General features: G+C 47.2%; 1 non-coding gene across 1 annotated transcript; it reads left to right on the forward strand.

The window, feature by feature from the left end:
- The first annotated feature begins 17,310 nt into the window (after positions 1–17,310).
- Positions 17,311–17,392, forward strand: trnas-gcu (transfer RNA serine (anticodon GCU)). The gene has a single exon. It is a non-coding gene; the product is annotated as a tRNA-Ser (tRNA).
- Positions 17,393–18,570: the final 1,178 nt, after the last annotated feature.

Below are 18,570 nucleotides of genomic sequence, written 5' to 3' on the forward strand. Positions count from 1 at the left end.
CGCAGACACGGGGAGGACGTGCAGACTCCGCACAGACAATGACCCAAGCCGGAATCGAACCTGGGACCATGGATCTGTGAAGCAATTGTGCTATCCACAATGCTACCGTGCTGCCCTTAAGAACAAATAAATCTACACTATATCATTTTCCCGTAATCCATGTACCTATCCAACAGCTGCTTGAAGGTCCCTAATGTTTCCGACTCAACTACTTCCACAGGCAGTGCATTCCATGCCCCCACTACTCTCTGGGTAAAGAACCTGCCTCTGATATCCCTCCTATATCTTCCACCTTTCACCTTAAATTTATGTCCCCTTGTAATGGTGTGTTCCACCTGGGGAAAAAGTCTCTGACTGTCTACTCTATCTATTCCCCTGATCATCTTATAAACCTCTATCAAGTCGCCCCTCATCCTTCTCCGCTCTAATGAGAATAGGCCTAGCACCCTCAACCTTTCCTCGTAAGACCTACTCTCCATTCCAGGCAACATCCTGGTAAATCTTCTTTGCACCTTTTCCAGAGCTTCCACATCCTTCCTAAAATGAGGCGACCAGAACTGTACACAGTACTCCAAATGTGGCCTTACCAAAGTTTTGTACAGCTGCATCATCACCTCACGGCTCTTAAATTCAATCCCTCTGTTAATGAACGCGAGCACACCATAGGCCTTCTTCACAGCTCTATCCACTTGAGTGGCAACTTTCAAAGATGTATGAACATAGACCCCAAGGTCTCTCTGCTCCTCCACAATGCCAAGAACTCTACCGTTAACCCTGTATTCCGCATTCATATTTGTCCTTCCAAAATGGACAACCTCACACTTTTCAGGGTTAAACTCCATCTGCCACTTCTCAGCCCAGCTCTGCATCCTATCTATGTCTCTTTGCAGCCGGCAACAGCCCTCCTTACTATCCACGACTCCACCAATCTTCGTATCGTCTGCAAATTTACTGACCCACCCTTCAACTCCCTCTTCCAAGTCATTAATGAAAATCACAAACAGCAGAGGACCCAGAACTGATCCCTGCGGTACACCACTGGTAACGGGGATCCAGGCTGAATATTTGCCACCCACCACCACTCTCTGACTTCTATCGGTTAGCCAGTTCGTTATCCAACTGGCCAAATTTTCCACTATCCCATGCCTCCTTACTTTGTGCAGAAGCCTACCATGGGGAACTTTATCAAATGCCTTACTAAAATCCATGTACACTACATCCACTGCTTTACCTTCATCCACATGCTTGGTCACCTCCTCAAAGAATTCAATAAGATTTGTAAGGCAAGACCTACCCCTCACAAATCCGTGCTGACTATCCCGAATCAAGCAGTGTCTTTCCAGATGCTCAGAAATCCTATCCTTCAGTACCCTTTCCATTACTTTGCCTACCACCGAAGTAAGACTAACTGGCCTGTAATTCCCAGGGTTATCCCTAGTTCCTTTTTTGAACAGGGGCACGACATTCGCCACTCTCCAATCCCCTGGTACCACCCCTGTTGACAGTGAGGACGAAAAGATAAATGCCAACGGCTCTGCAATTTCATCACTTGCTTCCCATAGAATCCTTGGATATATCCCGTCAGGCCCGGGGGACTTGTCTATCCTCAGGTTTTTCAAAATGCCCAACACATCTTCCTTCCTAACAAGTATTTCCTCGAGCTTACCAATCTGTTTCACACTGTCCTCTCCAACAATATCGCCCCTCTCATTTGTAAATACAAAAGAAAAGTACTCATTCAAGACCTCTCCTATCTCTTCAGACTCAATACACAATCTCCCGCTACTATCCTTGATCGGACCTACCCTCGCTCTAGTCATTCTCATATTTCTCACATATGTGTAAAAGGCCTTGGGGTTTTCCTTGATCCTACCCGCCAAAGATTGTTCATGCCCTCTCTTAGCTCTCCTAATCCCTTTCTTCAGTTCCCTCCTGGCTATCTTGTATCCCTCCAATGCCCTGTCTGAACCTTGTTTCTTCAGCCTTACATAAGTCACCTTTTTTCTCTTAACAAGACATTCAACCTCTCTTGTCAACCATGGTTCCCTCACTCGACCATCTCTTCCCTGCCTGACAGGGACATGCATATCAAGGACACGTAGCACCTGTTCCTTGAACAAGTTCCACATTTCACTTGTGTCCTTCCCTGCCAGCCTATGTTCCCAACTTATGCACTTCAATTCTTGTCTGACAACATCGTATTTACCCTTCCCCCAATTGTAAACCTTGCCCTGTTGCACGTACCTATCCCTCTCCATTACTAAAGTGAAAGTCACAGAATTGTGGTCACTATCTCCAAAATGCTCCCCCACTAACAAACCTATCACTTGCCCTGGCTCATTACCCAGTACTAAATCCAATATTGCCCCTCCTCTGGTCGGACAATCTACATACTGTGTTAGAAAAGCTTCCTGGACACACTGCACAAACACCACCCCATCCAAACTATTTGATCTAAAGAGTTTCCACTCAATATTTGGGAAGTTAAAGTCGCCCATGACTACTACCCTATGACTTCTGCACCTTTCCAAAATCTGTTTCCCAATCTGTTCCTCCACATCTCTGCTACTATTGGGGGGCCTATAGAAAACTCATAACAAGGTGACTGCTCCTTTCCTATTTCTGACTTCAACCCATACTACCTCAATAGGGTGATACTCCTCGAACTGCCTTTCTGCAGCTGTTATACTATCTCTAATTAATAATGCCACCCCCTACCTCTTTTACCACCCTCCCTAATCTTATTGAAACATCTATAACCAGGGACCTCCAACAACCATTTCTGCCCCTCTTCTATCCAAGTTTCCGTGATGGCCACCACATCGTAGTCCCAAGTACCGATCCATGCCTTAAGTTCACCCACCTTATTCCTGATGCTTCTTGCGTTGAAGTATACACACTTCAACCCATCTCCGTGCCTGCAAATACTCTCCTTGTCAGTGTTCCCTTCCCCACTGCCTCACTAGTAAGGCTTCTACTGTTTTTGACAGGGAGTACCATTTAATCAGATTCTCACACCATGTGGGGGTATCGGTGGCTGGGTCTATGTGTGATGTCGTGTCCAGGCTGGGGTTGTTGTGTTGGGTAGTCGTGTTCGGGGCCTCTGTGGTGAGGGAGGTAGAGGTAGGTAACTCGCGCAACTGTATTGTTCCAGCTACGGTCATGATGCAGATCATCAGGGTCGTCTTCATCTTGTTCAGGCTTTTCTCCGACTGTAGGTATCTTCGTATCTTCTTCGGGGAGCAAGCAAAATGTCTGTTATTATCTTGTTGCTTAACATCTCGTTTGTCTGTCTGTTTCTCCTTAACGTCAATTTCCCGTTAGAATCGTCACCATATGTGACTCCCTCATTTTATTTGTATACCAACCATTTGCGGAGACAAGACATCCGAAAAACAAATTCTGTCACAGTGCGAGCAGTCTCGCAGCTGATGTTTGATGGGCTGAGTGGACGGACAATTTCTCCGTCCTCTGCAAACTCGTTTTTCCAACGAAGTGATTCTGACATGTAAATAGTAGGTGGGGGATAACAACCGAAGGATTGCCTGAAAGGGGCAAAGTTGTGGCAAAATGCATTCTTTAAACCACAGGAATGAAAAAGAACAGCGAAGAGATTCGAAAATAATTCTCCGAATGGAGTGCGTATGATCCGCGGCAGGGCAAGAATGGGTGGAATCCCCGGGTAGGGTGGTGACCAGTGCCTTTACACCACTCCCCGAGCTTGGCTGACCAAATGTATAAGGGGTCCTCAGGCAGGGCGGCGATAAATGCCGTTACTCTACTGCCTGAGTGACCTTCCAAGAGCGGTACGAATTTGGAAATTTGTTTTCTTAACTGCCATGTGGCGTCAGAAGAGTAGTTATTACTGTATCAGGAAAGTATTCGTGAGGCTGACACAAAATCGTACAAGAGAGAATATACAACATTTAAAAACAAAGTAAAGAACAAAAGCGGGCGGGTTCCATCAGAGTATAGGACACCGTAAATCTCAATCGGTTCCTGTCTCTCATCATCTGGACACCTCAAGGTTCCATTCTGAAAAGGGTTTCAAAGGGGTTACCATGGTGGGAGTCAGACATGGAGTCATCAGCATCTCCCAGGTGCCAAACTTGCGTGTAGAGTTTCCGTGCTAACACCGCGTTTGCCGATGTGGGGTCCATTTCATCATTCCGTGTCAGACGACAGGAATGATCGCTTTGCCAGTGTTTCATGTTCCATATGGCGGTCTGGGTAAGGGGGTTGTCCCTATCGGCGGGTGGTGGGTCAGTTTCCGGTGTGGGCAAATAAATCGTCACGAAGGGGCTCAATGTATCCTGATCGGTGTCTCTGGGGCTGCAAAGACTGGGGTCTGGCATGTGTGTCCATTGTTCGGTTTTCTCATGGGCTTCAGTTGTGCTGTCGCTGTCAGCAGAATCAAGCGTCAGGGTGAAATTTGATTCTAGGCGCCGGGTCAAGGTTGTGTGTGTGGACGTGCTGCTGCTGCTGGGGGAAGGGGGGATTGGGTTGTCAGTGGGCGGGTCTTCATTGTCTGCCATCGCCGACGAGAGGTGGTGCGAGTGGCTGCACTGGGTTCCATAAACCTTAAGCTGATTTGCATGGAACCATCCTGATTTTCCGTTCGGATACGTGATTTCATAAACTGTGGGGCTTACTTTCTCCGAGGTTGAATAGGGACTTGCAAATTTAGGGGAGAGGAATGAGCTGTGGTTGTATAAGGTGACCATTACTTGCTGTCCGACTGTATACTCTGTCGGGTGTACCGTCTTATCAAAGCAGGCTTTACTCTGCTTTCATTTTGCTCCTAGTTGAACAGCTGCAGCGACTTGTGCTGCTTTATTATTTTCTACCATGTGCTGGACTGCTTTCTCATGGGTCAGGGTGGGGACTGCGGGGCTGGCCAAATCAAGTCCAAATAAATACTCGGTACACTTCATGGGTCGTCCGGTTATGAGAGTATATGTGGACGTGCGATTTTCTCAGGGTATATCCTGTTGAACTTGTCACTGTGTTCCTAACAAACATCAGTGCGAATGGGAGAACTGTGTGCCATGTCGTGTTGTGCTGCTGCACCGTTTTCTTAAGTGTTGCCTTTAGTGTTCGATTCGTGTGTTCCACAATGCCGCTGGACTGCGGGTGATGGGCAATGTGGAACTTATGCATTATACCAAAAATGGGCATAGCGTTTTTCATAACCCTGCCTGTAAAGTACGAACCTTGGTCCGACACAGTACTACAGGGGAGTCCCCATCTGGTGACAATTTGCTCGGTTAGGATCTTTGCCGTGGGCTTGGCTGTCTTTGTTCTTGAGGGGAAAGTTTCGACACATTTCGTAAATGTATCGCTTACAACCAACACATATTTGTATCCATTTCTGCAGGGTGGGGGGGGTGGGGGGGGTGGGGGTGGGGGGGGGGGGTGGAGGGAACCAATATAATCTAGCTGCAGGTTTGTCCACGGGCAATTCACAGGGCGGGTGTGTCGTAGCTGGGCTTTTTTCGCATATCTATCCGGGCTGTTCTGTGCACAAATCAAGCAATTTTCAACCTAATGGGATACGTCGGTTTTCAAATCAGGCCACCAGCAGAGAGGTCAGAGGTGGGCAAGGGTGGATTCAATTCCTTGGTGTCCATATCCGTCATGGAAATAACAAAATATTTGGTTCCTGTCCTGGGTGGGGACTACATAAATGCCATCTTTTAAAACGATTCCATCATGGATCGTTAAAGAATTCCTAACATTTTCGCAGGGAGCTGAGAAGTTTCCTTTTAAAATTCCCTTCAATGTCTCGTCTTCCTTCTGGGCCTGGGTTAAGTCTTGGATGTTGGTCTGTGAGACCTGAACTGCGTGTACTGGGGCACTCTCGGGGGGTTGCCAAAAGTGGCCATGTCGTGAGCCTGCCTTCGCTTGGGCATCAGCTTTCATGTTGTCGGGTGGGGAGGAACGATGGTGACTTCTTACTTTTACCGCACCATATTTTCTGCCTCTCGCATTCTGAAGGATATATTTGATCAATGGGGCTGAGGGTAGAGGTTTTCCGTCGTCGGAAATTAATCCTTTAGACTCCCACAGGGATAGGAATTCTGTTAGGCTGTTGCAGACATGCAAACTGCCTGAATATATGTCTGCTGGGGTCGGGAACGAATCGGGGTGCTGGACAATGTAAGCGATGGCTGCTAACTCGGCTGCCTGCGAACCTAAGTGTCCAGGCAACTTTAAAGCAATTTCTTCTGAAGCGCGCCCCTGCGCATCCTCGACATAAATACCACATCCTGTGATCCTTTTTCCACCAAGGACTGTGGAGGAGCCATCTACATAGATTCTCAATGCTTTGTCTGTGTTCGTCTATCGTCGGATGCCTGTCTTTTTTGGTACCGACTTGGGAACAAAGGGGCCTGTACTGTGCTTGGGGGCTATGATCTCGCACTCATGTGGGGTTCCTGCATCGTGCAAATGGTCGGCCAGAAACATGTGCGTTTTTGTCCGTTTTACCGTAATGTCGCTTCCTTGTACGAGTAGGGTCCATCGTGCTGTTTGAATGTCGCTTACTGTGCCGTCTTTTAGTCTGCGTCCAGTAAAAGCTGTGTCGGGGTATGCTCGGTCAAAATGGTTACTGGGTTGAGTCCGGTTATGTACGAGAAGCACTGTACTGCCCAGAAAACGGCTAACAGCTTTCGCAGGCTGAAAATCCCTGCTCGACTGCATCTAAAACACGCGAGGCATAGGATATGGGTCCGAAACGATCGTGCCTTTCCTGCAGGAGTACGACCGAAAGGGTTCGGTCGGTGGTCGCTACCTCTATTGCATATGGGGAGTGTGGATCTGGGGCTTGCAAGGCGGGGATTGTGCTCAGGGCGCGATTTAAAACATTCATGGCATCCGTGTGCTGTGGAAGCCATTTCCATGGGGCCTGTTTCTTTCTGAGCTCGGAAAGTGGGGCTGCTTTTGCGGCGAATCCGTCTATGGGGTTTCTACAAGATCCAACCACTCCTAAAAATGAACGGAGTGCTGTAACGTTCTGGGGCAAAGGCAAATTTCGAATGGAGTCTATGCGTTTGTATTCTATTTTACTCTTCCCATGCGTGATGACCGTACCTACATTTGTGAAATTTCCATGGAGGATTTGGGCTTTCATGGGGTTAATTTTGCTTTCAATTGTTGTGAGTAGTCCTAATAATTCTGAAAGAAGCAAGATGTGCGTTTCCTTGGTGTCCGTCTGTCGGAGCAAGTCATCCACATACTGAACAAGGCATTCAGGGCGGGAAAATTTAGATAAGCCATTCGCCAATTGTCTGTGAAAAATGGAGGAGAAGATGTGGAAGGCACGTCCACGTGTACTGCTGTCCCTGGAACGTGAACGCAAATTTATACTGGCAACCTTTGTCCAGTGGTATGGACCAAAAACCATTGCTAATGTCCAATACCGTGAAAACTTTCGACTGGAGTCCCTGTTTTAACATGGTCTCGGAGCTCGTGGCAACAGTGGGGGCTGCTAGGGGAGTCACTTTGTTCAATTCCCTGTAGTCGATGGTCAGTCGCCATGAACCGTCTGGTTTTCTTACTGGCCAAATCGGGGCATTGTTCGTCGATGCTGCTGGTCGAATCACTCCTTGATTTAATAAGCTTTAATAAGCAATTACCTTGACTAACTCTCCCTCGGCTTGCTGGGGGAAGCCATACTGTTTCTGGGACTTAGGATTGGGACCTGTAATGTTAACCACTCTTGGGAATTTGCCGCAGTCGTGCTTGTGCTGGGCAAACGCTGCTTTATGTCTCTTCAAGACCTCTCTAACCGCTTTGCCTGTGGTAATGGTTTGTGCATCAAACCAGTACTCTCCTAATGAGCTGAGTCAATGGGCATAATCTACTACTGTGAGCCTGGCGGGCGCTGCTCTAGCCATTTCCCATATACATCTGTTGACTGGGTCCAATGAAAGGTTGGTGCACTCATGAAATCTATGCCTAGGATGTGTTCTGCTGCCTGGGGTAAATCTACAAAAATGACCAAGTGTTTTGTTTTAATATTGCCAATCTGTACATCCACAGGGGCTGTGATGTGTCCGTGCTGGAGTTGACCTGTAAAGCGATGAAGGGTAATGGTGTCCGTAGTGGGCCATATCTCTCTTTGGTACATGGTGGAGGAGTTTACTGTGGTTCAGGACCCTCCTGTATCCCAAAGGAACTCTACGGGGCGTCCCCAGACGGTGCATGCAACTACCGGTCTTCCGGAGTTATCCTAAAGTGTATCACGGACCCAGGTTGCGGAGCGCGAAGACCGTCAATCGGTGCCATTCATGGCCAAATTATCTGGTCGGGTGCTAACACTGTGGATGGGTCTGGCATTGTTTCTGGGCGGGGGGGGGGGGGGGGGTGCTTATTCCTTTGCTGCTTCGGGCGGTATTGCATTCTCGGGCATAATGTCCTTCGTGTCCACAATTATAACATTCCTATGCTTTAGCATGCTGCGCACTTCTTCTACCTTAATTTACCCATGCGGGGTCTTGGTGTGCCCTTACTGGGTTCATTGTGGCGCCCACTCTCTCCTGCTCTGTCGTTCTCTGTACAGATTGTTCCCAAGCTCTTGATAAGCGTTTCCGACCCCACACTTCATTGTGTGCCGGGTCTGAGGAGTCGTAACTGGCACATCTTCTGCCCTGCTTCTGTGGCATGGGATACTAGTGTATGGGTACATTTGACCGTATCGTCTGCTGATAAACGGGCGCGGGCTAACTCACCAAATACAGCAGTAAAGTGAATCCAAAGGTGTTCAGCAAAAGCTGTTGTATGCTCTCCCTTTTTCTGTCTGCGCCGGTTGAGTCCTTCTACGCATCTCCTCTATTATAGTCAATGGCGTCTAAAATGTCTGTTTTCATGCCTTGGAGGCTACCACCTCCTACCGTTTGTGAGTTGGGAAGGGCTGAACTAACTGACGGGTCGAGGCACATAACTATGAGCGTTACCTCCTCCTTCTCATCTAAACTGTACATGAGTGTCTGTTGCTTCACCAGCTCGAAAAGGTGGTGTATGTCTGATGTGCGGTGGAAAGTCTCAATCTTATCGTCGGCATCTTTTAACTGGGTGATGGTTAATGGGGTTGTATAAAGAAAATCGGGTTGGTCTTCCGTGGTGACCCTGCGCTGCATGGTGATGGGGTTCATTGTGTTGGGTGCTGCCTGTGCAGTCGGTGGTGCGGGTGCTTTTCTTTCCGGAGCCTGGGGGGCGGGAGGGGGGGAGCTCTATTTTGATTTTCGATCTCACTCATGTACCGTTGGGCCGTTTCACTGAGTTCCTGCCAATCAGGGCCGTCTTCCTCATCTAGCTGTGGGCCAAAGGTGTCTCTGAACCCATTTTGAACAGATAGCAGGGATTGCAATTTTGCAATTTGCTGCCTGCACTTGGCATGACCCACCAAACTCTGCCTCTGTCCCGTGGTGGAACTGTGGAGTGCTCGGAGGGCTGCCTACAAATCACAGCACTGTTTCCTCAATTGTTCTAACTGGTTCGCTGTTTCTTCTCTTACTATCACATCACGTTGCGTGTCCTGGTAGGACTTATCATAGTGAATTTGGAAGCTGCTACGGTGGGCGAGACAGGATTGGTGTGTCTTCTTGACATCATCCATCTCCTTGTGCTTCGCCGCTAGCTGGTACCGCAGCTGCACATTTAATCTCTCGGTTGCACTAATATCTCCCTCTCTACATCTCTCCTTCTTCTCAAGCTGCTTACGGAGTGCCCTCATGACCTCCTCCATGACACGCAATTGCCAGACAGGACACGATTGCCATCGGCTTACGAACCTTACTTAAACTTTTCTTGTGGATCTCTGTCAGGCTGTCCCACCAAGTCTGTCCCATGCTGTCAGGAACACTTTCCTCATTTGCGCAAAATTCCGACAATAGGGGCCATCCTTTCCCCTTTAGGTATCTCCTAAGCTCTTCTTTCCATACGGGACACTGTTCTGATCTGTTGCTCGCTGCACCCTCGGGTGCCTGTGGATGCATAGCGCATTCCATTGCTTTCATGGCAATCCCAACAATTACTTCTGTCTCTACCGGAAATTTGGAACAAGGGGGAATAAAGCGGTGGTGCCAATACGGGTAAGGCTCAAGCTATTTTCCGGTTTACGCAACTCCCGAGAGTTTCACGCAACAAACCCTATCGAGTTTACCTTATATCACTTAGTTAATACGCATGCAGATTACACACTCCTGAATTTTGGAGGTTTGATCGATATTGGTTTCGCTTGTGGTTTCTTTTACTTTGAAAATTTGGATTTCAAATTCAAACACTTTTGTGGGTTCTCTCGGAGTGACACGGTCACGTTTGGGTCAATTCCCGTCACGTGTCGCCAATGACTGTTGCCTTTTATTCCCCTGTCTTTTTCTGTGGCTCTGTTCCAATCATGGCAATCAGTGAGTTTGCCCTCCTTTCTTTTGGTATCTATGTTCTAATGCTCAGAGTCGCCAGGTATCAAATTATACCACCACAAGGTTCAACCGGCTATTGATCAAAGAGCCAAACACCAGTCAGTTAGATCAAGGTCAAGGATACTTTATTTACACACAATTAGTCATGCAATGTAAACACTACTAGTTAACTACACCTATCGACTAAGACAACATGTACTTAACTTCAGGCACCCGGCTTTGGCCAGAGGAACAGTGGCCGCTGTCCGATTCTGGATCCATCGAGTCTGGAGAAGTAAGTGCTGCTCAGCTAGGCTCATCCGTCTGGTAGCGAGCGTTGAACTTGGACTTGCTTCTGGTGTTGCTGCGATTGGAGATGGTCGTTGCCAGGGCGCCAGGTCCAAAAGAGGTCGAACACATGGCGAACTCTTCTTCTTATACTTGGGGGTTTTCGCGCTCTTTTGGGCGGTCCTTCAGTTTGGACCCCACTAATTAGGTGATCCCTGATCACTCTGTTCGATTCCTAACCAATAGGTGGGCGGGGACCTGGATGGCTGTACGTGTGCCAAGCGGAATTGCTTTAGGTTCCCCTGAACAGGGAGTGGCGCCCAAATGTCTGGGACTGTACGGTATCTGGAGTATCAGTCCTTTGTTTACGTGAAAATGGGCCATCAAATGCTAATCGGCCCCATCAAAACGCTAATTGGTCGGAGTTTCGATACCGTCTGGACTTCTTGCTTGCAAATATACATCTCAGGCTCTGAGCCTGGCTGAGTCTTGCCTTGTCCGTTTTAGGCTTTGCGAGTTTCTCTGTCCCTCGTGGTAAGTGGCCATCCCAGATGGCTACAAAGGCTGATTAAAACCCACCCCGATTAAATACGATTCACTCTAAATGCAGAGTACAGATCGACATAACCATCAGAATGCCGAAATACATTAAGATGCAGCACCGGAATTCAAAATGCGGCAGTACATTTTTGACATGTGGTTTCACCAGCAGTGTGTGTGGTTTGCATACGTCAGGGGACGCAACCCTGGCCTAGTGGTTAAGGCGATGGATTCATAATCCATCGGGATTTCTCTCCGCAGTTTCGAATCCTGATGACTTCAGGACTTTGAATGCCATCTGTAAGAGCAAATTTCACAAAATTAGATAATGGTAAATTATAGATAAGGACATGCTTCGTTCAATGTTAATCTCCTTAATCGCGTCAAATATCAATTGTTCTGAGATCTCTGACAATAAATATTCGTCAAATTCTGCAATCTGTCCATGAACAACCCACCCTTCAATCCATTTATTGTGACTTTAATTTCACTAAACCTACTTCTTTATCACAAATAAATAATAGGATTCGTGTACAGAATGTGATTCACACACAGTTTTCTGCTCTGAATTCAAATGTGATCCTTCTATATCACGTGGTGATGGTTCTTCCGACATCCGAGGAACATCACTCCAGAACAATGGAGTGAAGCAGAAAATGAGAGTTGAGACGCTGAAAGATGCCTTCGTACGAACGGAATATGGCGTTCGACTCATCGATCAACAGTTCCAACGCACCACAGCAAAAGACCGCACGGACCTCCTCAGATGACAAAAACTGGACACAACCGACAGAGTACCGTTCGTCGTCCAGTACTTCCCTGGAGCGGATAAACTACGAAATCTTCTTTCCAGCCTACAACACGTCATCGATGAAGACGAACATCTTGCCAAGGACATCCCCACACCTTCACAACTTGCCTTCAAACAACCGCGCAACCACAAACAAACCATTGTTTGCAGCAAACTACCCAGTCTTCAGAACAACGACCACGCCACCACACTACTCTGACATGCCAATCTCCTCAAGATGTGCCAGATCATCGACATGGGTACCACCATTAAACATGAGAACACCACCCACCAGGTACGCGGTACATACTCGTTCGAGTTGACCAATGTTGTCTACCTCATACGCTGCAGGAAAGTTTGTCCCGAAGCGTGGTATATTGGCGAGACCATGTAGATGCTTGGACAACGGATGATCGGACATGGCGCGACAATCGTCAGGCAGGAATGTTCCCTTCCAGTCGGGGAACACTTCAGCTGTCAAGGGCATTCAGGCTCTGATCTTTGGGTAAGCGTTCTCCAAGGCAGCATTCAGGTTGCGCGACAACGCAGAATGGCCGAGCAGAAACTTGTAGCCAAGTTCCACACTCATTGCTACGGCCTCAACCGGGACCTTTGATCCTTGTCGCATTACATTCACACCCACCCACCATCTGGGCAGCACGGTAGCACAAGTGATTAGCACTGTGGCTTCAATGCGCCAGGGTCCCAGGTTCGATTCCCCGCTGGGTCACTGTCTGTGCGGAGTTTGCACGTTCTCCCCGTGTCCGCGTGGGTTTCCTCCGGGTGCTCCGGTTTCCTCCCACAGTCCAAAGACGTGCAGGTTAGGTGGATTGGCCATGCTAAATTACCCGTAGTGTCCATAAGGGTTGGGAGGGGTTATTGGGTTGCGGGGATAAGGTGGAAGTGAGGGATTAATATGGGTCGGTGCAGACTCGATGGGCCGAATGGCCTCCTTCTGCACTGTATGTTCTATGTAATCTAATCTGGCCTGGGCTTGCAAAATCCTACCAACTATCCTGGTTTGGGCAATTCACACCCCTCTTAAATCTGGGGTCACCCCTGCAAGTGCATGCATTCTAAGTATCGTTTTGCATCTTTGACTTTGTCGATATATATGTTACTGGAACCCAACTCTTCATTCACCTGAGGAAGGAGCAATGCTCCGAAAGCTAGTGATTTGAAACAAACCTGTTGGACTTTAACCTGGTCTTGTAAGACATTTTGCTGTGCTCACCGCAGTGCAACGCAGGCATCTCCACATCTTATATAATTGCAACAAGACATCCTTGCTCCTGCACTGAAATGCTCTCGCGATGAAAGCCAACGTACCACTTGCCTTCTTTGCCGCCTGCTGCACCTGCACGTTTATCTTCAGCGACTGGTGCACAGGGACACCCAGGTCTCGTGGCACATTCACATTTCCTAATTTATTGCCATCCACATAATAATCTACCTTCTTCTTTTTCCTACCAAAGTTGCGAACCTAACATTCATCCAAATTGTACTGCATCTGCCATTCATTTGCCCACTCACTCAAGTTGTCCAAATCATGTGGAGTTACAGCAATTCTGCCTGCCAGTTGGCGTTTCGTAATAGTTGGATTCCGGCCTTGCGTGGCTATCCGTGTGGAGTTTCCACATTCTCCCCGTCTCTGCGGAAGGAGGATCTTCCGGGTGCTGCGGATTCGTACCTCATTTTAAAGCTATGCAGGCTAGGTGGATAGGCCATGGGCAATGCGTGGTGTTAGGGGAATAGGGCGGGCGGGGGATTGGGGGGTTCTGGACAGAGGCTGTTTCGGAGGGTCGGTGCAGACTTAATGGGCCGAATGACCCTCTTCGGAATTTGAGGGATTCTATGGATAACAAATTAGATTTGTCATGAGTTCCACATGACCTGATCCTTAAGGCGCCTGAGCGATGTTCATCATGATGTGATCAAATGTTTGTACCACGTGGTTAAAGCGATACTCAATAATCCATTCTGCTCTGTACAAGTGGTTTCAGCTCCCATCGTCGTCTGTAAAGTATATGTTGTGTCTCTGTTTGGTCCAGTTCATGAGGGTGAACTGAAAATGCTGTGATTTTTAGTTTTTAATTCATGGAGTTTAAAATGTTCAAAGAAACATGGTGGCAGATGATGTTTGAGGGCCTGGAATAATCGAACTCCTTCCATATTGAATCCAAAGTTTACGCTCTTCAAACAAAATGCTGAGTAAGTTAAGTATTTCACTACCTGACTTAATTTCTCATACCTCCTGAATTAGAAACTGTGTCTGTTCCTCTCATTCTCTGAGCCTCGATTTCCTCGGGGACTTCGTTGCCAGGGTGGGCCTCACACGCTGCTTCCTACCGGCTCTGCTGAATGGAGTCTTCGCTGTTCGGGGGGCCGGGATTTGATTGTTATACCCCTCCCCCTGCCTTTCCAGAACTTTATCCGGCCCCCAGCCAATGAGGTCACAGTGTGTGAGTGGACCACTGAGTGGTACCAATTTACTTAATACTACCCCAATGCGACTAACTTGGGTATTTGGTTCAGGAAGGGCCACCTTCTCAAACACACCCCTCTCCCGAGGTGCAGCGGTTCTCAGGTTAAATCAACACCAGTCAGCTCTCCCCCTTAGAGGAGGAAACAGGCGCCGCAGTGCAGCGACTAGTGATTTTTCATTGTAACTTCATGGCTGTGTTAATGGAAACCTATGTGGTACTAAAAAAGTGGATTATTATTCGATTATTCTATCTGTCCGTCTCTATTGCTGTCTGTGTGTGATTATATATGTCAGTCTCTGTTGCTGCCAATCTGTTTCTCTCTGTGCGTGTGTGATTGTATCTGTCAGTGTCTGTTACTGTGTGTGATTGTGTGATTGTGCATGCCAGCCTCTGTTACTGTCTGTGAGTGCCTGATTCTATCCGTGAGCCTGTCATTTACCGTGTGAACGGCCTGCAATTCTTTGTTTCGGTATATGAGTATGTGGATGAATCTGTCAGCGTCGTTCTATCTGTGAGTGTGAGACAGTATCAATAAGTGTCTGATACTGTCTGTGCCGGCGCGATTGCAGCTATCGGTGTCTGTTACTGTCTGTGAGTTTGTGTTGTATCTATAAGTGTCTATTACAGTTTGTGAGTGTCTGATTGTGTCTGTCAGTGTATGTTACTGTCTGAGTGTGTGATTGCATCTATCAGTGTGCACTGTTGCCGACGAATATGTACTTTCATCTGTCGGTTTACGTTGCTGTCTGTGAGTGTGTGAGTGCATCGATCACTGTATCTTACTGTCTGCGAGTTGTGATTATATCTGCCAGTGTGTGTTACTGACTGTGTGTGCGCGACTGTATCTGTCAGTGTCTCTTACTGTCTGTGATTTTATCTATCAGTGCCTGTTACAATCAGTCAGTGTACTATTGGATCTGCTAGTGTCTGTTACTGTCTGTGAGTGTGTAATTGCCTCTATTAGCGTCTGGTTATGTCTGTGGGTGATCTATTGCATCTATCAGTGTCTTTTACAGTATGTAAGTGTGCCATTCCATCTATAAGTGTCTGTGGCTGTCTGTAAGTGTGCAATTGCATCTTTCCGTGTCTGTGACTGTCCGTAAGAGTGCGATTGCATCTTTCAGTGTCTGTGAGTGTGTGATTGTATCTTTCAGTGCCTGTCGCTGTCTCTAAGTGTGTGGTTGTATCTGTCAGTGTCTGTGACTGTGAGTGTGTGATTGGATCGATCAGCGTGTGTCACTGTCTGTGCGTTGTCATTGTATCTATCAATGTTTGATACTATTTGTGAGTGTGTGATTGTATCTGTCAGCGTTGCTTACAGTCTATGAGTGTGTGCTTGTATCTGTCAGTATCTGTTACTGTCTGAGTGTGTGATTGCATCTATCTGTTTCTGAGACTGTCTCTGAGTGTGTGATTATGCGTATCACTATATTTCACTAACTGTGAGTGTGTCATAGTACCTGTCAGTGTATGTCACTTTTTGTGACTGTGTGATTGTATCTGCCAGTGTTTGGGGTTTAACCGCTCAATGCCACCAGTTCTTCTTCGGTTACCCACTGCGCAGTCCAGGTTTCCGTATTCACTTCTCCCATGATTCTCTTCAGCCACCTCTCCTGGATGAACCTTCTACTGTTAGTACACTGGAGGGGTCCTTCGGCTACTTATCTGTGAGAAGATCGCATATTAAATTTCCATGAAGTAAAGGAGTTGGAACACGTGGTTAAGATGATGCACAATAATCCATTGCACGTGGATTCCAATCGCACCCTCGTCTGTAACGTGGTCAACTTTATGAGGATAAAATAAAAATGCTGTGATATGTAGCAATTGTTGAAGGGCTTGGCGGGTGGTGAATAGTAGAACACCTTGCATATTGAAACCACATTCAAAAACGATGAGGAAGTTACTTAATTCACTCTCTGCCCTAATTGCGCATACATGCTGAGTCGGAACCCGTTTCTTTCCCTCAGTTCGAAACTCACGAATTCGCGCAAAAGGTAAGTTCATTAAATATAGGAGCTGAATTAAGCCATTAGACCTTTCGAGTCTGCCCTGCCATTCTATCATCGCTGATATGTTCCTTATCTGCTATCTACAATGTTACAGATGAAGAGGTCGATTGCGATATCAGCCAGAGCACCTCCTCCCGAGAACACATGACCTCGGAGCGTGAGTAGGCAATTTAGACTCCTGAGCCTAACATCTTCCATGTGATCTTGGCTGAACCCGTCCTGGCCTCAACTCCACCGTCCTACCCGATCTCAATAACCCTTAAGCTCCTTACCACTAAAAATCTCTCTCACTCCTCCTTACATTTACTCACTCTCCCTGCATCCAACCAGCTCTGGGGTCGCGAGTTCCACAGAATCACAAGCCTTTGGGAGAAGTCGTTTTTCCTCAAGTCTTTATTAAATTTGCAATCTCTTATTCTAAGGTTATGACCGCGCGTTTTAGAATGCCCCACTAGAGGAAGCATCAACTCCACGTCTACCTTATCCATACCTTTTGGCAGCTTATACCCCTCAATTAGATAATTGCGCATAGATTCTGAGTTAAAAACTGTTGGCCAGTCTTCCTCAGTTTGAAACTCACGGTGTCGCACAAAAACATCCGATACAACTATTACTGCGATGGCGGTAAATCGATCACTGTTCAACTGCTGAGAAGGAAGCGATGCTCACCACTATACCATTATCGCTGCATTTTCAATATTGAACACCAGGATGAATAGAACGAGGCAGATATAATCCATCAGTTCATGGGTGTAAAATGAACTAAGACGTATAGACAAGCGAGCTTGTGGGACGGGGTGGCCGAGTGGTTAAGACGATGGACTGCTAATCTATTGTGCTCTGCCCGCGTGGGTTCGAATCCCATCCTCGTCGATTTTTCATCCACCGTTTCTCGAAAGTGGGACTCATTTTTCAAAGATGGATCTGCAATCACTGATGTGACAGTCTATTCAAAGTTGTCATCCCGGATTGCATCGAGTTGGGCGAGAGGAGGGACGAATGGAGGCAAGCGTGTTTGTGGTTTAACCGCTCAATGCCACCAGTTCTTCGTCGGTTACCGACAGTACAGTCGAGGTTACCGGGTTCACTTCTCCCAGAATTCTCTTCAGCCACCTCTCCTGGATGAACCTTCTCCTGTTTGTACACTGGAGGGGTTCTTCGGCTACTTGTCTGTGAAAAGATCGCATATTAAATTTCCATGAAGTAAAGGAGTTGGACCACGTGGTTAAGGTGATGCACAATAATCCATTGCACGTGGATTCCAATCCCATCCTCGTCTGTAACGTGGTCAACTTCATGAGGATAAAATAAAAATGCTGTGATATTTAGCTTTTGTTTAAGGGCTTGGCGGGTGGTGAATAGTAGAACACCTTGCATATTGAAACCACATTCAAAAACGACGAGGAAGTTACTTAAATCACTCTCTACCATAATTGCCCATAAATTCTGAGTTGGAAACCGTTTCTTTCCCTCAGTGTGAAACTCACGAATTCGCGCAAAAGATAAGTTCATACAATATAGGAGCAGAATTAAGCCATTAGACCTTTCGAGTCTGCCCCGCCATTCTATCATCGCTGATATGTTCCTCATCTGCTATCTGCAATGTTACAGGTGAAGAGGTCGATTGCGATATCAGCCAGAGCACCTCCTCCCGAGAACACATGACCTCGGAGCGGAAGTAGGCAATTTAGCCTCCTGAGCCTAACACCTTCCATGTGATCTTGGCTGATCCCATCGTGGCCGCAACTCCACCGTCCTGCCCGCTCTCCTTATTGGTAAGGAGTTGAAACTTCTCCTTAAATTTACTCACTCTCACTTCATCCAACGCTCTGTGGGGTTGCGAATTCCACAAGTATCACAAGCCTTTGGGAGAAGTAGTTTTTCCTCAAATCTTTCTAAATTTGCGATCTCTTATTCTAAGATTATGACCTCGCGTTTTAGAATGCCCCACTAGAGGAAGCATCAACTCCACGTCTACCTTATCCTGACCTTTTGGCATCTTATACCCCTCAATTAGATAATTGCGCATAGATTCTTAGTGAAAAACTGTT

The sequence above is a fragment of the Scyliorhinus torazame genome, unplaced genomic scaffold (assembly GCF_047496885.1).
Source record: "Scyliorhinus torazame isolate Kashiwa2021f unplaced genomic scaffold, sScyTor2.1 scaffold_485, whole genome shotgun sequence".
NCBI lineage: Eukaryota > Metazoa > Chordata > Chondrichthyes > Carcharhiniformes > Scyliorhinidae > Scyliorhinus > Scyliorhinus torazame.